This window comes from Melopsittacus undulatus, chromosome 9 (assembly GCF_012275295.1).
Source record: "Melopsittacus undulatus isolate bMelUnd1 chromosome 9, bMelUnd1.mat.Z, whole genome shotgun sequence".
NCBI classification, from domain to species: Eukaryota; Metazoa; Chordata; class Aves; order Psittaciformes; family Psittaculidae; genus Melopsittacus; species Melopsittacus undulatus.
In genome coordinates this window covers 24,707,973-24,732,260 of record NC_047535.1, presented here as the reverse complement: position 1 = coordinate 24,732,260, position 24,288 = coordinate 24,707,973, and the positions used below count along the sequence as shown (strand labels likewise).

Below are 24,288 nucleotides of genomic sequence, written 5' to 3'. Positions count from 1 at the left end.
TCTCTAATATTCTAAATATGTTATTTTCATACAAACACTTTCAGCTGTCACAGAACAGCCATAGAGAATAAGTGTGAGTGGTGGAAATTTTCTCACTGTCCTGTGTTTTTCCTCTGAGTTTGAACAAATTACTTTTCATAGAATTTTGTATTTGCACAAAGTAGCCCTGCCCAGAATTATGATCTTGTCTTAAACTTTTTACACAATATGTGATTACACTGCATTGCATAAAATAGGATTTTATGTTATAATATTGCATTATAAGTCCATAGTACTTGTGTGTTTATTTAGATTTATTGAACAGTGATGTTGTGTAACTGCTGTAACTATTCATGGTTGTGAAGTAGCAGTTTTGAAGTTTGAGAGGCTTTGAACTTAGGTTGCTGTCTGTATATGAACGGAATGATGTACGTTTTCAATATTTAAGCTAGGAGAATATTTTAATACCTCTGTGAAATCAGTTCTCAGCCATAGTGGTTTGAAACATATGTCAGACTACCAAAAGAGTCACTCTGCTACACCAAAAAAAGGAACTATGAAAAGAAAAATGTTAATTACAGGCTTTAACACTCACACCAAGATCTTCTAGTAGGGGTGGTCAGAAAAACAGGTTTTACTACCTCGACCTGGTGCTTTGTGGTGCTATCTAATATGGGGGCTTGTGGAAAAATGCAGCCACTTCTATTTACTGCCTTTCATAATGTACATATTTCTTCCTGATAGGTTTAGGTACTGCCTTTTTATGTCTACAGTAAATAAAACTGTAGAGTTTATCCTTTCATCTTGAATATGTTTTACTTGGAGTTACTGTTCACTCTTCACTACAGTGGTATTTCAGCTACAAAATTTTATGCTGAATCTCTGTTTTTAAATTTAATAGAAGCATGTTATTATGTGGTATATTGCTAAACTCATTTTTAATCCTACCTAAGAATGTAAAGAAAAATATAAAGCCAAGTTTTATTTTCACTTACACCCGGAGAAATCTACAGATAAGCAAGTACAGAAGTACGTGAGGGCAAAAGGTTGCTTTATTTATACAGAATTTTATCTTTATTCTCTAACCTTATTCCAGACCATATTTAATAGAATCATGAGGAATTTTAAAGAGGCCACAGGCTGAGGTTCTCATTCCCTCCCAGACCAGGAAAAAAATACTTTATTTAGTTGCTTTCTAGCTTTTAGTATGTCTGAAACAGAGTTCTTGTACTGCCCTAGTGATTTAGCTCTTCCTCCGATCTTGCTGAAGTTAACTACTGAGGGTGGATTTGCTTCGCTGAGTCACTAAAGTTCTGTGGGGATTTTACTGTACTTCTTCTCTATCAGCATTCCTGAATGCCATCATTTACGCTTAAACTGCATGTCTGAGATGCCTCATTTGTACATCAAGGCATGTTAGTGTATTTTATTTTAAAAATTATCAGAATCGTTAAGAAAAGCAGGGTAGCATTCGATTTATTTTAAATATCCCATAGGAACTGTCAACAGAAAAAGTGTTTGACAAATGGCTGCGTATTGTGGGGTGCAGGATTTTGAGTTTTGCCTAGAATATGGTTTAAAGAGTGTGGAAACAGAAGGTGTGCAAATATGCTTTCACTTTCAGAATTCACAGCTGTTGCTGAAGATGCTTTGAGATGATAAACAAGATGAAGCTTTACGCTTTATTTAGAACAAAAAGATTCCATGTTAAATCAATTCCATGTTAAACCGCTTCTCTGAATAAAATAAGCAACATTAGAGAGCTTTATTTTCCTGGATTTCTTTCTTTTATTTTTACATTTACACTAGAGCTATTGCCAGAATTGCTAAACTGGCCTGGAATAGATTATTTTACTAAAGATCTAAGCTAACTTGTTACAATTAACTACAAACTAAGTTTCAGAATCAGTAACCCAAAAGTTTAGTATGACAGCTGCTGAATTTAAAATAATAAATAAGCAAACATTGAAAAATTACTTTGAAAGGTTCAGGTTTGTAACAATGGTTTTAAAGTATTTATCAAGGCAATGCAAAATAATTTCCAAAAGTCTTATGGAAGCTCAGTTATGAATTCCTAGCTTGCCTTTCTTTTAATTATTTGGATGTTCGCACTTCAGAAATGCTATTGCAAGCAAATTCCACACTTTCTTTCTATGATTAGCTTGCCAATTGATCTTGGTTCTGTTTTGCAAGCTTCTTGGAGTGTTAACTATGATGTGAGCTTGCCAATTGTCTTGAACTGGTTAATTGTTTTTGTGATGCAGAGAAGAACATTATGGCATGGTGAATAAGAGACCCAAGAGGGTTCCTCGCACAGTTTCCTTTGGGCACTGCCCAAAGACTTGTTCTTTGGGTCTGCCTCATGTGATCAGGCTAGCTAACTTTACCCAGTTAAACTGGGTGTGGTGGATATTTATTATGTTCACAAGATCTTGTTTAGTTTGGGGGGGTTATGGTAATCAAATACCCCTATACCTCATATAAAATATACACTTGAAGTCATCACACTGCTTTAGGTTTTACTCAGCCTAGATGGGATAAAACTTCAGGTTATGCAAGTTACTTTCTGACATAGGTACTGACATTTGAGGAATTATTTTCTTAGATCAGGATTACTAATTAAGAAATAGTTACTACAGCACAATTGGCATAGGCAGGAATTTATGATAGTGCTTGAAGTGCTTCACCATCAAGAGCCCATTTTTCCTCCAAGAAAGCTCTTTTCTTTTAGGCATGTCTTCTTGAAAATGTTTGGCAATGAAAACCTTAATCCAAAAATAGAATATTAAAGATATTTTTTTCCCACAAACTTCATGTTTTAATTTATTCTGAAAACCCCTTCGGATGCTAATGTCAGAGCTCGCAGAGCTGAGCCCATTGTGAAATGAGTGTGTCTAATGGTCTGTCGTTGTTTTCACTGATCTATGCATTGGAATATGGTATCTGTCAAATTTTTAATGAGTCACAGTTTTGTTAAGAAAAGCATTTTTTTTATGCAAGAGAAGAGTCACACACAGCCCAGCAGCCCTCTGAGCTGTACACAATATGCTGTTTCATCCTTCATGATGTAATATTGAGGATGGGGAAGTCATGTGCATTTCTTTCCATTCTTCTTCTGGGTCACCAGGGTGCCAATTCTGAGTAGGTGAGAGATCAAATGAAAACCCAGAAAACTGCTTTCTGTAGATTTTATCAATTCTGTTTTTAAAACAGAAAACCATTATCAACAGTATTTTGCTGCTTTACACACAAAAATATCCATGCAACAAAATTTGTGCAAAGTAGGTGGAGTAATGTGTGATGTTAAGATAGGCTCTGGCTTTAAAATATTGGGAAATAGCTAGAATATCTTTAATCTGAATAGAGGCTACTGGTGTTCAGTATGATTAGATTAAATGCTGTGGTGGATTAAGACAGGGATCTAAGGTCAATGTGGGACTTCAGAGGCCCAGCAGAGAAGAGAGCTGGGAAAAAGTAACAAAATTGTCCACAGTAAATGTCAGGAAAGGAAATTAATGAATTGAAGGACATTTGTAAGCAAGGCAGTGGGAAGATTTGCTGAGACTGTTGTTTTTATTTATTTATCCCTTTTTATCTTTGCCAAAGAAGGTATTAAAAAACCTCAGGGAAATTCTTTAAAAACACAGATGCTTGAATTTCTTTCTTGAAGTTTAACATTTATTGTTGGAACCTTCTTGATTTTGAATTCTTCTGTCTGGTCTCTTAAGAGATTTTTCAGCTTTTCTTGGTTTAAGATATGCTGACAATGCCATAACGTGGTCTTTCACTGTATTTTGGCATTCCTACTCATTGTTCTTTCTCTGCCCAAGTTTGCTCTGTTTTTTAAATCTAGCTTTATTTATTACTCCTTTGAGAACAGGAACTGTCTGATATGCTAACAACAAGTGACAGCTTTCCTGTCACAAAGGACAGGAGAACAGACAGTGAATATTGCTGAAGGCTGAGGTAAGTTTAAAGTAACAATAACTTGTACATACACTAACTTTGATACTCTGTAGTGTGACTACATTCTCTGACGCAGGCTGTGCTGTGGATTCCTGTCTCCTCCCCCCCGCACTAACAGGAAGGCACAGCACAATGTTATGCAGCATGTGGCAATTTTAAATTTCTGCTGAAGCTTGACCCTTAGACAGGAGAGTAACTCTTTTGTTGTCACTGCTGAAATAACTCTACAATGAGGCTCCCTATGTCAAAATGAATGGATTAAAAAAAAACCTTACCCCCCCCCCAAAACGCAAACCCACAACAAGTTGGTAGGCATGAAAACAGTAAGAAACAGTAGGACAATCTCTCCCCCTCCTCCTCAAATCTTCATTTTGAAGGGAGGAATAAAGGGAGGAAAAATTTTGAGGAGAGTAAGGTGACAGACCCAGTGTAAAGGGGAGAAACAAAGTAGGGAGGTACTCTAATTGTCCTGGAAGTAAAGCAGATTAAAGAAGCAAGGAGGAAGAAGGAATTGATGCACTTTGGTTGTGCTTTCCTGACAGTTACTCCAGGAAGGGCTAATGAATGTAGTAATTATACCTGGCAGTTACACTGTGGGAGAAAGGAATTCTTTGGAGTTCAAAATGGTGAGAGTGCTCACTTAGCTATGAATATGGAAATGAAAGGCAATGCAGGCTAAATACTGAACAGCGCTATTTGCTAATTTGAGTAGCTCATATAAACTGTAGAGCAGAGCTCAAAGAAAGCATCTTCTGACTTCCTGAAGAATTCCTGAAAATAAATTGGAGAGAAAAAAAAAAGAAATTTACTGCAGAGATGAGTGATGTGTTGGGAAGAGATACTGCCATCCCACAGGATTTTCTTGCCTTCATCATCTATGAGCCATTATTCCCGATATGTTCTGTTATGCACTTTGATGCTCTACAGTCTATCTGAGGAATAGTCAGTTTTCTTCTATGAGCCTTCTACAAGATTATTTTAGCCCCTTGAAGCTAGGGTGATTCTGAGGTGGTAATTGTATCCAGTACATGTTACCTATTCTCAGAGTAGATGATGAGATAAATAGGAAGCACTTTCCAGTTTGCTATAGTATTGCCATTTTTTGGTGGGCTTTTGAAGCAGCAAAATTTCTTCTGTTTTCATGTGGTACAAAGATAAATAGGTAAACGTTACACGACCATTACAGAAATTTGATCATTTTGCTAGTTTGTCTGTCTATCAGGAATGTAACTTGTGTCTTAAGAGTTTTCCATCTCTGCAGTTTCTTTTTGCACAGATAATTCTGATATTTCATTTCACTGAAATGAAGTGCAAGTTTGGGAAAAATGGTACAGTAGATCTTATATTAGTGCTCAATAAAATGATGTACAAAGGAAAAGCATGTTTCCTGAGGCTTATGGGAGTTCTAGAGCTTTACTCACATTCTCCCTGATGCTGATGTCTTCAGAATTGCATGATTCACTTTCTGAAAGCTAAGAGCACCTACTACAGGTGTTGTCAGCTTGCAGGAAGAAAGTAGGACCAAATTTAAGAGTAAAAAAAAAAGCTGATGCAAAATTAAACATCTTGTTGAATTTGAGGAAAAACAAAACAAAACCCCAAAGCAATTATATTCCCTTTTTCAGAGAGGTCCAATTGAATTTAAAGGCTTGATCCATACTAGGAAATTAAAAAGTGCTGTAACTTGGGCACAGGCTCAGGGATTGGACTGGTAAGTGGTTAAATTCTTAGAATTGTCCCTGGTTCAGTTTCAGTTCAGGCGACTAAGAACCGTGCAATCAATGTCCAGCAATACTGTGGGACTTAACATGAGCCATGGACCATTTCCAATGGGCCATTTAGGTAATTGCCACCCACTTTTTTATGACTAAAAGAGTTTGATAATGCAAGTGGAACAAAGATGCCCAGAGTAGGAGTCCTGGTAGGCTTTAGTTTATTGGTATAGCTGAAACTGAATTAGCTTCAGTGCCTCTCAGATTTGTTATAATTTCCTTTATAAGTTTCTCCCTGACTATGGACCCAGACAAGGTATGCTTAATGATCCATTCATAGATTTTTAGCTCCAAAAAATTAATGATTTATAACTTGGAGATCTTTGTAAGTTTGGAAGTTTATGGCATGCAAGAAAGTAATGGAAGTTGTGTATCTGGCAAAAGAGAGGCTGTAGATGGTTGGCATTTTATGAAAAGAAAAACATATATATTTCATTTTAGTCCATATTATACATCCATTTGGCTGTCATATAAATAAATATAAAGGCATATATCATAAAGCCTAAAATCTTCAAAAATACTCCTGAAATATTTTTTAACCCCTGGTGACAGATCAAGTTGTTACCAGAGCTTGTGTTGCATAATGGCAAAACTCACCCTCTATTTCTCCATGATCTGGGCAGACATTAGTAAAATACGTATCTATAACATTGTCATTACTCAAAAAAATATGAAAAACCTTTGAAATTATTGGTGTCCTACTGTCTGATCCAAGAACTACAGATAACCAACATTGTAACTCACCTTTAAAGAATACATTACAACTTGTTTGCTCTGAAAATTCCTTTTGACTCAAGTGAAAGTACACAGGGCAAACAAAGTTATGAAATGTGTACACAAGGTGTGAGAGGAGATGGTTATACTGGTGCATAATTTATGGTGCTGAGCCTTCAGGGTAGTTGGTGCAATCTGACCTTTACGCTCACCATCTCATTGATTTTAATGGGACTACACAGGTATAGAAGGGCCAAAGCAGACTGAGTGATATTCCCCAACTATTGTCAACAAAAAAAGTCATAGATATTTTATTTTGTTTTAATTAGAAAGCACAGAGTTGTAAAATTTAGACAGATGGATGCGTATTTTAAGGCTTGAAGAGTTGAGAGCTAAAATATTTTACAACGTGGCCACTATTTTAAACTTCATTTCTGTTGTAAAAATTGATAAATATTTTGACTGTTAAAATCCTTTCAGCTGTGTCACTATTGATTCAATTAAAGGAGCAGAAAATACCATGTTTTGTTAGACTTAACAAAGATACAGCAAGAACCTTCTATAGGTAACTAAATAGATTTAAACATTCAAGAAGTATAAAGCAAGTTCTAACATTTTTCAAGTGGATGTGGCACTCCCTCACTAATAGAAATGTAACAAATCAGAGACCCAAAGCACAATGTGAGACAAAAAATTTACCATTTTAACTTCAAATAACTGACTGGCAATCTGAGAAACAGCATCTAGAGAAGGAAGTTCTGTTTTCCTTTGCAGGAAGAACATTGTCTTGAATATGGAAAACTAGAGATGGGGAAAAAGTGCCCCAGGGCTCCTTAATCCTTTCTGTTACTCTGAATTAAAGAGTCATTTTGAAAGTATTTTGTTAAAACCAAACCAGTGTCATTTGGAACCCACCACCCACTGGATTAGATCAGCACGTTGTTACAGGCGGTGCACGCAGCAGCACAGCAACAGCTAGTCTGAACTGGATCAGGAAGAGGAATCCAGAAATGCAAAGTTCCGTAAGATCATTTCCTGTTTTCTGAATCTTTAAGGCTTTTTTTTTTTTTTCAAATTGCTTCACCTTGGGAAGTCTTAACTAATCCAGGAATTAAACCACTAAAACATGGATTTCTGGTGTCCTTACGTCAAATCAAATCACATTTTTCTGACTTACCTGATTTGTAATGAAGCGAAGAGTAGCACAAAAGGACCAGTAAAGGAAACTGTGTGTATTATCCTGGCTGTTAAGAAGTGCTCTTCTGTCCTTACACAAATTGTTATTTGAACAGTAGAACCAATTAAGTTAGTTTCCTATGGATATATCTTTTAGGAATTTTTCATTTGGATTTTCTGATATTTATTACAGGATGAGTTCAAACTGTTGTTTTTTTTTTTCAGTGGTGACACTAACAATTTAGACATCTTGTGTTAAAATTCTTCTACACTGTAGTTTATTCTGACTGAACCAAGCCAATATTTTCCAAAGCTATTGGGGATGAAGAGAAAGAGGCCAACAAAGACATACAATAGGAACCAGCAAATATTGTAAGCCTTTTTCTTTAGGATTTATCAACTGAAAAATCAGGCTATTAATGGCCATTATTTGAACCACCCTGATAAAAAGTATTGATGATTTAACCATTGATATGGTTCAAATTGCGCTTGAGTGTAAACTCCAAAGTATTCTGCATACCTTTGGCATGTGTTGGCCATTTTTAAGACCCACTGAAGTACGGAACTTCTTAAAAAGACCTTTTAGAATGAGCCTGTACCTTAGTTTACATTACCAGAACCGGAAGCACCACATATCCCACAGGCAAATATGTCCCCTTTTGGTAACTTCATCAGGGCTTCTGGAGAAGAAGGCACAGAAAAACATCTAAACATCTTCAGTTTATTCATAATTACTTTATCAATCTTTTGACATTTCCCTTACTCTGTATTTGAACCACCAACTGTTATTCAAAATTGTTCAAAATCATAAATTCATATAGAAAGTTTGTCAGGAGAATTAAAAAAGCAGTTTGTGGCCTCTGGGAGAGTAAATTCCAGGGTTAATTTATAACTAAAACAAATGTATCTATAAAAAGAAGAAAAGCTCCATAAGAAATATGTTAACAAATGACAAGAAAAAAGAGGCTTGATAAAAGATATCAGAACTTGTTTGGCACCAGTGATTTTATGACTGAGGAATTCAATTATAGGTGTGTTGGGAGTACCAAATCACAATTCTTTAAATTACTAATGGGAGACAAAGCTCTTTAGCTCTTTATCATGGTCTGAGTGAGTTCACATGCAATGTTCAGTCCTGCCCTCTGTAAATAAACTTTTAGTGCTTACACTATGCATCTGCATTGAGAGTCTGTGTCACCAGAGTAGACAAAGATACACATTTCTGTTGAATCACTTCTCAAACATGCCTGCTGATACACTCTTCCATCAGAATGATGTTAGCCAATAGACTTCTGCCTGTAAGTTTGTAGTATTCAGCTTGTAATTATTTCCTTCTATATTATTAGCATTTTTCTAGAATCTTGGTAGATGTGTTTGCAGAAAAGTTAGGTATATATGACATCAGTGTACTCTACAGTGATATGCAGTAAATGGTTATCAGTTTGGATTTGTTTACTCCTCTGTTAGATACATAAGTGTCATAGAGGGCTTTAACCGGTGATGTAGGTTACTTACCCAAGAGGGACAGATTAGCCTCCGATCAATTGCAAGCTAACTCCTACAGTCTGCCTATAATCTAAATTGGTTTTAACGCTGTCTGCCTCTTGTTTGTTAGAGTAGTAAACCCATATCTCTTTTCAGTTGTTGAAAGAGGAATGTCTGTTTCAGGAAGCATGAATTTAATTAAGCGGGGACATCCCCCTGTTAACAGCTGTTGCAGGAAAATTTAAAGAGCATTTTTTTTCATGCCCAGATTACAGGAGAAAATGTGCATCACTACTGTGAGAAGAACTGCAGAACAATGAAATACAGAAAGTTGACTCAAGTTGGATTAGGAATCACCTGAAGTTGTTTTAGGAATCATTTGAACCTTTGTATGGTTTTGTTGGATGTGTCACTGCTATGACATTCAAATATAATCACAATGAATTTATATCATACTGCAGTACTTTATATTACAATGTGGCATCAGTATAAGGACCTTCTATGCAGGATGCCTACTGAGTACCAAATCAACAAACCACTTCTATGAAAAGTTAAAAAACAAAAATAATTCATTTTAATTAATTATAAGTTTCTTTTCTTCTTTTGGTATCTGTAGTTAAGCAAAAATGTTGTTTGGATAGCAAAGGCTTACTGCATGAAGCCTTTACCCTGAATATCCAAAAAGCAAAATACTTAATTCCTTGTAGAGGCTCTTTATTGACCCACTGTTAGCAAGAAAGTTATTCTTTCTTGAATGAAACCTAAGTAACAGTTGTTAGCTTTTGCCATCTTGACCATTTGTATATTTTCAAATATAAACAGCATCATTCAGCTTCTAATTATTTAACTATCTCTGTGGGCTTCATCAAGATAAGGGTGGAGAAACTTTGAATATACCTGTCCTAAGCTATTAAAAAATGTTTGTTAGATGTGTTTAAACACTGTTCTTGATAGTTGATAATCAGCCCATATCGCAAGAAAGATCTTGCCTCTACAGGATAATTTAGAGCAAGAGACAACTTTACCTATTCTGAATTCATCTCTAGAGGAACCTCTCTCACTGACCACCAAGGAAGCCACACTGGAAAACCTTGGAAGCTGGTTTTCCAGCCTCCTGCTTTTAGATCAGCTTCACAAAAAAATATGCTAATATAATAAGCATGGAAATGCTGAAGTGTGTGAATTTGAGAGACAAGATCTGTATCATGAAGAAAAAAGAGTGCTGTAGAGGTAGTAATTGCACATCCAAAGGAATATGAATGTGTTTCACAAACAAGCTATTATCTCAGGCAGTGCTACCCTGATCGTCTGAATGCAGGGAGCCCACAGGACTTAAAGTTCCTCAAAGCTCAATCTCAAATCACATTAAAAAAAAAAAAACACAAGAAACCAGTAAGGAAAAAAAAAAGAGGTGAAAGATCCAGGGAAATACCTTTGTTATGTTCCTGGGGTTTTTTTAGTTAAGATGCCGCGTGACTTTCCTCTCAATCTCTAGGAATGCTTTGGATGTCTGTCAAGACCACAGAGTCGTCTGTACTATGAAAATGTATGAAAGTTGTCTCTATGCAGCGTTGCCATTGCTCTTTTCCTTATCTGTGAAGGAAACACAGCAACTCCCACTGGGGAAATATCATGTTAACTTGCTCTTAAAATAAAAAATCAAGGGAAAGGTCATATCCTAATAAGCTGTGCGAATCGAAATTCCCAGGGAGCCTCAGAATGACATTGTATGACTAGGGCATTAATAATTTTCCAACAATGTATTTTTGAACTGCGTACAATAGTGGTTTTAACATCTGAGAGCAAATAGTAAAATAGAGATACAACTGGTAAGATACAAGAACCACTTGAGCTCTGTAATTCACAGAGCATAGCCCATTGATAAACTGGGGCCTTAGTATCTGACCAACAATGAAATGAGCAACTTTTTCTGCTTTCACTGAGATGTAAATCTTGTGAGGAAGCTATTTATTGATCAGTCTATGTATTATTGTGATCTCAGTATCAATAGTTTCTACTTTTCATAACCTAGGGTTATAAACCAATGATTTTCTCAGAATGTCTGAGGAAGGAGGAGGTTCAGTTTGAGGCCCTGTTTAGTATGGTATGTGTGCTCGTGTTGGCAGCAATTTTGAGGTTGTTGTGTTCAAATATTGACCAAGAGGGGTAGAATTCCTCTTCAAAAACCCATGCAGTCATTGGCATCCCACAAAAGGTAAATTAAGTAAACTGAGAGAAATTTTACAGTCAATTTTAAGGGAGCCAGTATTTGACCCCAAATTATCTTGCCTGACTTGGTGAGCAGATAGAGTTGCACAAAATATTCCATAGTTCCAAACAATGAACCAAGTCCAGGATGAGTTTACATCTGAAACAGTTTAGGAATTCTTGAGATGCAGGGGAGACGGTTGTGTAATTGTATTCATTTCCCACAGTATTCCCCACATATTTACAAGCCCATCCTTATGTCGGAAAGGTGTGCCTGTGTAAAGCTGTGAAGTGAATACTGTTTTCTTGTAACCCAATGAAAACCAGGTTCTGCTTTGCCACTAGTTTGGTGTTTACTGTATTTTGTGCTGATATATTGACAGGGGAAAATGGAGGTGAGAAATCAAACCAGGATCTAAATTTCCAAGCTCTCCCAGTTTAGATGGGTGTAACGGAATTAGATTATTGTTGTCCTTATTTTCATCCTTGTCATATTCCTCTAACCCACATTATCATTGTTGGTGAAGGGTCAGCTAAACTGCTGCAGAATAATTTCTTGTTTTGTCTAGAGTAGAGAAATAAGGTTTACAACAGATGTTCACACCTTGTTACACAAAGAACAGGAAGCAAAAGCTGTGGGAAGCAATGTACTGTTGAAGACCACTTCTGGCCCCTTGTTTTAATGCTTCTTCCAAAGGTTTCAGTGGGAGTTTCTCATGTAGCGTGAATGCAAGAAGTCTCATATCCTGATACTCAGCTCTATATGACAGTACATTGCACTGGAGTTAATCCAGATGTCCCTTAAGAATTTATTTTTTTGGTGATAATCCCAATAGTATTTTAATTTGACTCTTTTTAAATACCATGGAATCTTTGAAGAGATCAACCATCTGTATTGTGATCATGTTTCAAATTCAGCATATAGAAATTTCCAAATGATTGTTTTTTCTTTAGCAATTAAAAAGTATTAGAACAGTAAAAAGTCTCAGTAACTTACCCTCAGTGTGTAGCAGAGGCACGTGATATTTAGTTGTTCACAAGCCTGCTTTAGGGGTTACAAAGAGTCATGGCAATATCTTCTAACTCCTCACACTAAACTCGCTTGCCTCGAAAACGAATCCTCTTAAAAGAATAATGGAGTATGACAATCTAATTTATTGCAACGTTAAATATTGCTCCGAATTCTGTTCAAATTGCAGATGAATAGCTGAACTGAAAACAAACCCATCCAGTTATCAAGTATCCCAGAGCATGGGCAGAACTCCAGTGCATGATTTGTGGTTTGTGTGTGAAAATGACATGCACATTTAGATTAAAGAAATACGGTTGCATGCAATTATTCAAAATAACACTTTCCAGCAAGTTAGTATGTTGGGGGTTTTTTTCAGTATACTAACTTACTCCATAAATGTTTTAGAAAAATATGCAACAAGTTAGCTATAAATATAAATATTTAAATATACATCGTCATCTTGAATTGTGGTGTATGCATTTACTTACCATGACACAAATCTGAAAGACTTGCTGCTAGCTGTCCTCTTAGAGTACTTGCAGAAGAAATTCTTAAAGTATTTTAAATATGGAAAACCCAAGATGATGACAAGAGCACATGACGGAGAAAGGAACTGAAATTTTCTGTCTTTCTTCCCCTCTTTTAAATGCTGTTAAAATTTAACATCTCTGCTTTGCTTGTAGCAACACTGTTAATGTTGCATAACCCTATAATTATTAATCTTCCTGAAACAGTGTTAGACTGAAAAAAAACTTTTTGCTTTAGATGAAACTAGCAGATGCTGTCAAAGCTACAAATGGGATGGTAGTTGATATACTTAAAGAAAGCAGGTAAGTTTGCATGAACTGGGATCTCTATATGCAATTCTCACTCTCTGATACAGAGCTTCCTAGAATATGAAATCCAGATGAACATAGGTGAGTGGGACTCATGGAGTTTTTCTAGCTTAGAGCTGATAGACACTTCATGTTCTCCACAGTATTTATATACAAAATAGAGTGCAATCAGAATCTTTACTGATAAAGTAAAATATTAGTAGATTCTTTACAGCTGGAAACAAAGAAATCTACAAAAGTGACTGTTTAGCATTAGTTATTTAAGTATTTGTTTACCATTAGATATAAAAATAACAAAATTCTTAAACTAGAAATTAATAACTTCTTCCTAAGAGTGAACTGGTTTTAGCCATGGATATTTTCTGTTTGGTGTCCTAAAATGATGACATTTGAACGCTTGAAAATTTTTTGTCAAAAATAGCAGCACAAGTTCTCATCTTCCTTTAATAGAATGACTTAGTCAGTCACTGTGCTAAACTCTGCTGACTCGCAGTGCCAAAGTGTGTGACAAGAGCGAGAGCTGCTGTGCGTGGGCTCTCTGGGTTAAAGATCCCCAACACTAAGAACTGAAGAATAACATCAAACACAGGTTTTAAAATGTTAGTTTAGTGCAGAAGCAAAGAACAGTAGCAAAAGCCATGGAGCTACTAGACCAGTGCAGTTTATTGCCAGACATATATGTTTGCTTAAATGTTAATATAAATACACCCTGCTTTGCGGGTGAATGCCCCTCCCAGGAAATGCAGGAGTGACATACAGTTCACATGAAGGGACAAGGGAGTTGTGTGAAATAATATTCCATACTTTGCCAGGTGAAAACATTCATTCTTTCATGGGGAAAGCAAGGCAATTTCAATGGACAAATTGGAAAAAAATTTACTTCCAAATAGAAAGCTTGACAAAAGTAGGGCCCAGTCACAGCAGACATGTTCTTAGCTTATTAATAGCATAGAGGAAGAATGACCCAACAGAAAACAAGATCAAAAAAATCCCTTCTTTTAAATTTTCAATCACATGGTAAATTGCAAACCTTGCCAGATCTGTTATTAGAACATCCACTAAGTCTCTGCATCAGTAACAAAGTCAGGACCTTGTGGAATTTTGCATTAATGTATCATTATCCAGGTTATGTTTAAGTTCATTTTGATGTGCATTAATGATATTGAAATGAAAGATGAGATCGTGTTCTTTCCCCACCAATATTTTGTCTACTTTTTCATATCAAAAGGCTGCAGGGGAATATTCATCTTTTTGTTCAGGTTCAAACAACACTTACCATTTGTGTTTTAGTAAGTTATCTTTCTCTTAAGGATATAGAAGAATCTTTGGGTTGTCTCCCCCTGAAAAGTACTTTTAAAAGTTAAGTATCTCCATCAAATTCTGTGCCACTCCCAAAGACTCGTGTCACATTCTCAGAAATATTTGTGACAGGGGCCTTTTCCCAGAAAACTCCTGAGGGGTGGGTAATGGAAGGCTTCCATGACCTCGTGTCACAACTGAGCATGTACCCTGTTTTGAATTAGCCTATAATATTGTGCTGATAATCCATGACCTGACTGCATGTACTGTGAGATTTGCTTTCAGAATGGTAAGGGGAGTTTCGTTTATTAGCATTAGATGGTAGGAACAATAATGACATAGTTTTAATTAGTTTGATTTGTTCACACTGACATCCAGGACTACAGAGCTTGCCAGCAGAACTGTTAGCCCAGAAACTGATATTTGGGACCCATTATATTTAGTTTGGAACTCCAGATAATACTGTTCTGTTCTAGGTCTTCTCAGTATCATCTATATCCCAGTAACTCAAATCCTGAGCTGTTTGCTTTTGGGTTTGGTTTTTTTTTTTTTTTTGGTTCAGCAGTTTACTATAGTTTTAAGTTCCAGTATACAAAAAGTTTTTCTGAAGTGCATCAAATGGACAATTCCTAACAAAATTCCCATAATTTCTGTGGAAAGTAAGAAATACCATAACATGAAAGGAGGTAAGTTGGTGCTAACTTATGCTTGACATTTTAGAGATGGTACTTTAGTATTCTTTTTCTCAAATTGCTATTGCTTAGCCATATGCAGGTTTTAAAATTACTCTTCTATATCTAAATCTGTGATAGTCTGGTTTCAGTGCTAAATTTCCTTCAGAAAGTTTCCACCTATTTTTCTTCTGGAATAAAATGCAAACTACAATGTTTTATGAAGTTGTATTTTATACTGATGCCCCAAAACCCAAGAATGGGAAAGATTCTCTTGGTGCCCTTGCCTCATGGTCCAATAGAAGGTTCAGAAGTGGAACTGTTCAAGGTAACTTAAATTTAGAACACAATTCATAGTTAATTTACTGGTGTTCATTAATACTTCTCACAATGTTGCCCAATGCTGCAATTTCAGTTACAAAAGCAAGCTTACCTACTTATACCCTGGTTCTACACTCCTGGCGTAGGTAGCCTGAAGTCATCTTGATGGGATAGTTTTAAAGTCATCTGGAAAAGTGAATATTTAGGAAGATGGAGTACATGAGACGAAAAGAGCATCGATCCAAATATATGATAAGTATCCTACACTACTGAGAACAATAATTACTGAATCACATGTAAAAACATGTCAACATATTTCAGTTGGGAATATTTTGGAGGGTCAAAAGTACAGTAGTCAGATGACAAGAGATTGCTCTATTGCTGAAAAGTGGCTGAGCAGGTTATGTGCTGCTCAGTACAGTGGAGAAGGTTAATTTTTCTTTGCTAATTTAAAAGATGAAAGAGATACATTTGTGCAAGAGATGATAGATGCACAAAAGTTCATCTGTCTTTAGGAATGAATTATTTCAGTTGAGCACTGGTGCTGTAGGCTGGTACAAAGCCTGCTGTTACACCTAATCAAAGCAGGGTGCCCATTTTTCTTTTGCCTGGTGTTTATCTGCTCAAAGGAATGCCAGCAACTGAGATGGAGTAAAAAACAGAGTCCTTCAGCACTATGTTGGGCAACACTACGCTTTGAAGTGGTATGTGTATCCCTGGTGGTACTCTTCCACGTTTAGAAATGTCTGATAGAAGAGTTTCAGCAGCTAATGAAAATACACTTCAGTAACAGTATATAAAGAAGTGTATTCTACACAAGGTCTGAACATATTTCTGTGCTAGATTAATTTTGGGGGGCATCTAGAAGATCAGAATGCTAAATATTAAGCCTTATTCGGTACTGTATACTGCTTTCTCACGCTATGAAGTGTTTGACCTAGCTTGACATCATTGAGTTTAGTGGCGGTACACACATGTATGCAGAGAGTATTATCTTATAGTTGGTATATGTCAGAAATTATATATAATTATATATAAGAATAATTATACCTAGGGAAGTGCGTTCCCTGTTATGCTGAGATATTTTCTGTATTTAATGCACAAATAATGTTGAGCTGCATTAATGAACCAGTTTTGCAACATGGAGCTTTTTAACTTTTAGGACTTAGTGACTGTCCAACACTTAAAATATTTTAAATGTTATTATATAAAAAACAGGGAATTATATGGGCCCTATGGATAGCTTGACCATATCAAAATACATATTACAGTGTTAGTATTTTAAAGATGACAGCTTTGTGATTAAAACAGCTCGTCCCAATAAGAGAGAAGCATTTTCATGGATAATTTGCAATGTCTTTGCCTGCCAGGAAAAACTGTAGAAGTGGGATTTAATTCAAGGAATGAGTTTAAACTCATATGTTGTATTTGTTTCTCCTCCTCTTCCTGCGGGAGTATTCAGTATTCTGCATGGCAGGGAACTGCACTGAGGATATTAGTAAGTATACTTTACCCTGTTACAGTTGTATGCCTTATTAGCTCATCTGTTGGAACCAACACTTCAGTTTACTGTCTTGTGAACATTGAAAAGCACTGACATGGCAGGGGCTGAGGAAAGAAAAAATCCCAAGCTCCCTACTAAGAGTATTATGCCTCTGTGAAAAGATCCCACCAACTTCTCTAACACACCAAATTAATTGAGGAAGCTTTAAGTAGTTATTTAAGTATTCATATTATAAAAATTCTTCAGTCTCAGTATAACATTTATTGCACTGAAGTTGTCTTAGAAGAAAAAAAAATTAACTGTATATTGTGCACATATTAACTTTCATAGTGATTATTGTATATTAACACTTCAAAAAGGAATCGAAGCTTCATATTCAGATTTGAATCCCAAAAGGGAGTACATACAGTCTAAAATTTCTTGCTAAGTTGGTCCCTTAGTTAATAAGTATTCACTAAGCACCATTTATAAAGAATAAGGGCCATTATTATTAAATTAAAATACATGAAAAGACACAGTGGTAATGACCCAATGAACCCAACTAAACAGTGAAGCATAAGATTGTCTTGTCAAGAATTTAGTTCTTACACGTCTTCTTGCGCATTTTGCCATACTACATGCTTAAATCTTTGATAATCTGGGGAAGGCTTATGAAGCCACAGAGGAATTTGCAAGTTCTCATATAATGAGTCGTGTGTGAGCAGAGTATCAGTTTGCTAGATAGTTTTCCTGCCAGACTTGAGCACTCTGGGACAGTGCTGTTACCTATTTAACCATACAGCAGGCATCTGGCTGAGCATTGCGACCAGTGTTTCATGGTAGCTGTGAGTTTATTTGATGAACTGTCAGCAGTTTTGTCACTGCAGCTAGTGAGAAACAGTAATTTTACATGAAAATATGGAATTTTATGAAATCCTAATTTCTCGTAGATCTGTGTTACAACATCTATTGGTTTATTTGTGTGCATACATGTATGATACGGAATTTGATAATATATCCTGGCTAAAGAAGTCCTTCCTTGGCCAGGAACTGGGTTTTTTAAAGTGTTTACATTTTAAGGAGGTATTTAATACCATTAGCAATAATACAATGTTCAAAATAAAACATATAAATGAGTGTTTTGCTTAACCGTGGCCTAAACACTGCATTTATATTGAAGCTATAAAGCCTTCTATTGATTTCAAAACAAGTTTGACACCTGAAAGCGCAGTCACAGCTTTTGCCTAAGTCTGCATATGAAACTTCTGAATGTGGAATTTCCCCTTAAAATCCTTTTAATGACATGCACTGAACTTATAAATCTGACTGAAAACTTAGAGAATTAAAAGGCTTCTTATCTCCGTGGTAATTTCTCTTTTTGTTGCCGTTAATAAAGAGTTTATATCCATTAGATGGCATTCTATTTTAAAATGAATTAATTATATTATCTTATTGTGCATCTTGGGGATATACGGAAAGGCTTCTGGAATGCTGTCTTAGTCCCCTTCTTTAGCACAGCAGGAAGTCAGTTTCATAGAATCTGGAAGCAGGTTTTTCTCTCCTAATGAGTCAGTGGCAAAAAAAGCAGCATGGGTTAAGCTGCACAAATGTACACTTTCTGAACTGAGTTTCCTGTAGTTAGTAAAACTTTCACTAGCCCTGAGTAATGTGAAGACTGCCCACTATAAATCAATGCCAGTTCTAAAAGGTACACTGAGTCTTGGAGCCAAGCACAGGCTGAGAATGTTAGCACTCTTGCCAATGGAATTATGTTGTGACTTTCATGTTGATAAAGCTTTGCTATCTTGTATACAACACAGCATTTTTTGGTCTGCTTTAAAATCAATTACTTCCTTCAGTCTTACGAAGCCACTTCCATGACAAGAACAACCTACTTCTCAGTAGCTTGGCACATTTAGTTGTTCTGCTTTGCCAAAGGGGGCAAAGGTCTCTCTTAAGAAGCCAGCTTTTTCTGATTACAAAATTGAATGTGATTCATTGCCTATCTATCAGTATCCTTTTTAAATCACAATGACTCATAGAGAGTAACGCCCACATTTTATATCATGAGGTAGTTTTACAATACTGCCAGTGCAAGTTGGAGACATGTTGTGTGTTTCTGGTTTCCTCAAATCCCTCAAAACCAAAATGATCCACATTTGAGCTCTCCTAAGGCAAGCATGTGTATTGTACATACCAATATATGGTCTTTGCCAAACAGAATCTGCACACGTTCATTCTGACTTTTATATTAACAATCAGATGATATCTTATTTTTCAGATTTTTGTGCTTCTAGGGATATTGGGTATTTTTGTTCAACAGAATGAAAGAATCATTTATATTTTGAAAAGTGGGAGGTATTTTTAAGACATTTTTGAACAAAAGGCCTGGGAAGATAAGCCTTTCATCAGGGTTCAGCCGAGTTTCAATACCCGGCACCTCACAAAGCATGGATTGCAGCTGCCTATAACCACAAAACTGCAGTTTTGCTGCTCAGGTATTTCTAAGAACAATTTTAGGGTCCTTTCCCACAAACCCTGAATCTGAGTTAACAGGGCACAAATTACCTCTACAGCTCAGTATTCTGTCAGTCTGGTGGCTGTAGTAGAGCACTTTCATTTCTGTTCTAGTCCTTCTTTTACCACCAGGAGTCCAACACCATGCCACTTCCAGAATCTTGTACTTCTATTTCCCATGGGTTTGAAGTGCTGTTCCCCTTAAATCTGAGCTACCTTTGTCCACAAAGTGTTTTAGATACGTAAATCAGGACTTCTTATACAGCTATAATCTTCTAATATTCTCAATTTCTAGTTAAGCTATTTGAGCACAGCCTTGCAATCAATTTCTTTTATATCTTGAAATAACTTAAAAGTTTCATCAATATCTCTCCAGTATCAGAATGCAGCAAACCCTACATTAAAAAATTAAAATAGGATGGTAGAATTTGTAGCCTATCTGAGTAGCCTGTGTCATTTTTGAGCTTGCTTCTCACCTGCATTTATATTTACAATGATTTGTGAATCTACAATGGTATAAAATGCTACTATTTCAAGTAAGAACTCAGGTCAGCTACCATTTTGTGTGACTTCCATAGGCACAGAATAGAAAATATATTTTAATTTAAGCAGCTCTATTGTTCTCTGAATGGCTGTTTCTATTAACAGCTACCTCCTAAACATTGCAGTAAATTTTATGGACTCTGCTTTTAGTAATTACAGCTTGTAGCTGTAATTCAGTTACAGGCGTAAAACACATTTCCTACTGATTTATGAGTTGCTTGCTTTTGGCCTTTTCAAGTGTTTGGCTTTACACCATTTCTCAAGCTTCTGATGCTGTACTGTGCAGCCTTGCTGAGAGGGTTGACTCCCCCCCTCACTTTGTATTTGGCTTCCTGAAGGATCTGGGTGTTGCTGTTCTCTGCAGCCCATGTACAGTGCCACTGCTTGGTTTTCTCAGCCTGGTTCTTAAGCCATGGAATCTTCAGTGCTCCTCCACGGTTCATGCTGTGGAGATGTGACAGACACTTGCATCTGGTGGCAGTGCTTCAAGATGTTCCTGGGAGTATTGGGTTTGCTGTCACACTTTTAACATTCCACTCAGCCCCAGCTCATTGCTTTCCTTCTTGCTATCAGAATTTTGGTCCCATGCTGGTTATGCAGGTTAGTACAGTAGACTGTACAGGGCTCATACCCCTCCCACTCCATGATTAACCCTTGAGGTGTGGCTGCACCCTGTGACGGGGTGATACATCTCTCCTCCTCTACTTCAAGATTCACAAACTCATTTTGGCTAGAACCACCAGGCTTGTTTATTCCTATTCCTTCAATAGTACATTGGTCATGTTGCATCTTTTCGGTATTGTCGGGTATCTTTCCTAAGGGACATGTTTGGTTTTGGCTTGAAGTTTGGATCTGTGGAACGGAAAGGAAAATGTTATCCATTGTCTTGAGCTTGTGCTTGGAGTCAGGGCTGATGTTAAAAGCAGTGCACCAAAAGCACCATCAGCTTACTTCTTCATTAAGTCACTTGTTTAATGCTCAACATTCACTAGAGGCCACCAGGGATTTTCTTTGGTTTTACAGGTAAACTGAAAGGGGCTTTAGAGTTCTCGAAACAAATCCATAGACGTTTAGTTCCTCTGCAGTGAGCTCCATTTGCATTCCTGCACATACTTTGAATAGAATCATACTTGAAAAGAAAACTGAAAGGCACTACTGAGTTGTCAGAAGGAGCTCGTGGATGCGGGTGGTCGAGCAGTGGGGTGGATGACAACAACAACCAGTTAGCCCTCGTGCCCTGAAGGTTGCCCAAGTGCTTTCTAATTTGTCATTTGCTTGGAAAGGCTGCTTTGGATAACTCCTACCAAGACATTGTTGTTCAGTGCATGCGTCATCACAGAAATGAAACAACTTCTACCCTGAATTATGCTAGTGTTCAGAATAGGTGGATGAATAAAAAGGAAAAATCCTCTTTGTGTCTTGGTAATGCAAACATAACATACAAGATTCTGTACTGGAGTTTTTAAAACAAGTCTTTATAGTTTGTTGCTGTTACTTGGGTTTTCTTGCTGCAATTTGAAGCTTACTGATTTTATCAAACACTGAACGGGGGGGGGGGGGGGGGGGGGGGGGGGGGGGGGGGGGGGGGAGGATCAGGCAACATGGCTCTTTTTATGGACTTCATTTGGTGCTTGTTTGTTTGTCGACGAGCGTCGCTGGTCCTGTCGGCAGAGTTCTTGGAAAGAAGGTTTGGTATTTTTAGTTATGTTGTGCTCCCTCTGCTGACTCTGCAGCAACAGAACACAAGTATTCCAGGTCCTGCCTTAGATTTAAGAACCTGAGACCATGCAGTAGTTGTTTTAATGTATTAAAAGGACTGTGTCCAAGTGCTTTGAGTCATTGAAAGACAGCAATAAAAGCACATACTTTGGTTTATCCAAAATAAAATTATTTTATGCAAATGTTGTCTATCAGATAAAGTCCATTATAACAACAGATGCTATGAATGAACAATACATCATTTTTGTGATTGAAGCAGGTATCTCCTAGAGGCTTAAGCTAAGCTTAAAGCTTCATTGTACTCAGACATCATCAGGAATATCAAAACTGTACAGTAATACCATCCCTGCTGAAGAAGATGGCTGTTTTGATGGTAACAGAGAGAATGGGAGGGGAAAGGTAATATTCTTTCTCTATACAAGTGGAGAACTGAGACAAAAGTCAGCAGCATCTCTTTTACTCCAGGAAAAAAGTAAATGCAGTAAAATGATCCAATCTTCTCGAAATAACCTTCTCGAATAGGACAAAGTGATACTGTTTTTCCAAGTCTTACTACAATCCATTATTCTCTCCACCTTCCAGAGACACTAGATCATTGCTTTCTGAACACCATCTGTATCACTGATGTTTCTGATACACTTTCTGTATCACCAGACCCTATGCCTCACATAGAGGACCTGAAAGCAGCACTCATGAAAATGTTGGCTTGAGCTACTTGTCCATTGCCACATTGAATTTCTGTGTCAGAGGCAATGGAAGAACTGAGTTATTGAAGGGGAATGCAACAGTTCTGTCATGAGACTGTCCCTTCTCTTCTTATAGTCCTTTTGCAGCATTCTCTCCTGAAAGACAAATGAAAGTTTGTGATTCAGTGGATCAAACTATTTCCAGACTATTCCATGAAATATGTTTTAATTTAAAAAATAAAAACAGGTTTACACCATGTATGCATTTGTCCATATTTATACCTGTCAGGGTAGTGTAGTTATACCATTGCTTTGATTTCAGTAATGTTTCAAAGCTGAGAGGCTTTGACTGTTTTTTTCCCCTCTGATTTTCAGCATCTCATCCGAGGTTAGGATGTTCTGGTTGCTTCATTAAATACCTCTACGGTCATATTTTGGTAGTTTTGTCTGGAAAGAGCGTGTCTAGAATGTAGTGCAACAGGCCCTTCAGGTTAACTGAGCACAGGCAGTGTTTACGGTAGAAAGGAGCTTGTGATCCAAGATGTTTTTCATACCATGATAATCTCTTATGTTATACTTCATGTTTTCCTAAGGTGACAAATGCACCAAATAACTTTCTTAGGAACTGGAAATAATTTGCTCCTGCATGAAGCAGCTGAATGAAATGCTGCTTCTCACAGTCAGGACCATGTTAATCAAGTGTAAGCTGTTGCTGTGGTTGGTAGTCGATAGAGACGTGTCTCATGAGTTCATGTGCCTTCCTTTGCTTCCTTGTAGATAATAGTTAGCAGTTGGCTACCTGAGGTTAAGTGCAATTCAAGGGAGATATAAAGACTGGTTTCATATCTTGTGTAACATTATCTCAACAGATTCTCTCTTCCACTTCTGCTCTTTTTGGTGACTTAAATACTAAAGCATATTCATCTGACTTCATGTGAATAACATCTCTGCTGCCTATCTGCATTGCCTTTGGCTAGCTGAGAATGATTTTTGCACATTTTTCAATCAATATTAGTTATGTTTTTATTACCTGGATTTCACATGAGCATGTGTGAGTGTTATGAAAGGATCTTGGAGTAGTCTGTGGATTGGAGTTCTGCGTTAGGTGTTTTGGTGTCTGCCTGTTTGGGTGCTGGTTTCGTTTTCCCAAAAAGCCATGGGAAGACTATCATTATTTATTTTAACTTTTAGGTTTTCCAGAGGGCAATGTTGGCATTCACATTTTATGGGGAGGGGAAAAGACAAAAATCACAGCAGAGATCAAGTAGAGTTATACACTAAATAGAAATATTTGTAAACTGTTAAACACAGGCACAGTTTTCACATGTTAGTCTTCAATAACACAGGAATAAAATCAGCACTTCATTGTAGTATTCACAATCTAGGTTAGTCTGAATAGTAAAATCCATTTTGTTTCTAGTGTAATAGAAGGTTTTAGAAGGTTTTAGTAAATTGAACAAGGTCTGTATCATCTAAGACTTAGCAGTTACATGTGAGAATTTGAACTTTACAACTGCAATAAAACACCTTGATTTTTATATCCAACACAGCAAACTCTCATCATACAGAAATTATTATGGGTAGTATTTATCTGGGATCATTGTTTTATTGTCTAAAGAAATGCGGTAATATGCATCTTGTTGTCCAGAAATGGAGAAAGAAATGTAAAACATCTGTCTTGTGCTTAGTTTGACCACAGATACACTCACAGTACAGAATATATTGCACTGACATCCTCAGGATTCCTTTAGCAACTTTGGATTTACTGGTGTCTTCGGAAAACAGCCAGTGAGTGGTGTATCTGTATGCCAGGTCACACTACTGCTTTATACAGTTCTTTTTCTTTAGCCAAACAAATCAGAAATATGTGCATAATGAGAGAAAGCCAAACATTTTAGTCT

General features: G+C 36.8%; 1 protein-coding gene across 4 annotated transcripts in view; it reads left to right on the top strand.

Annotated features, from left to right (window-relative positions):
* Positions 1-24,288, top strand: part of PPARG (peroxisome proliferator activated receptor gamma) — a 58,547-nt gene that overhangs the window by 5,770 nt on the left and 28,489 nt on the right. The window lies entirely within an intron of this gene.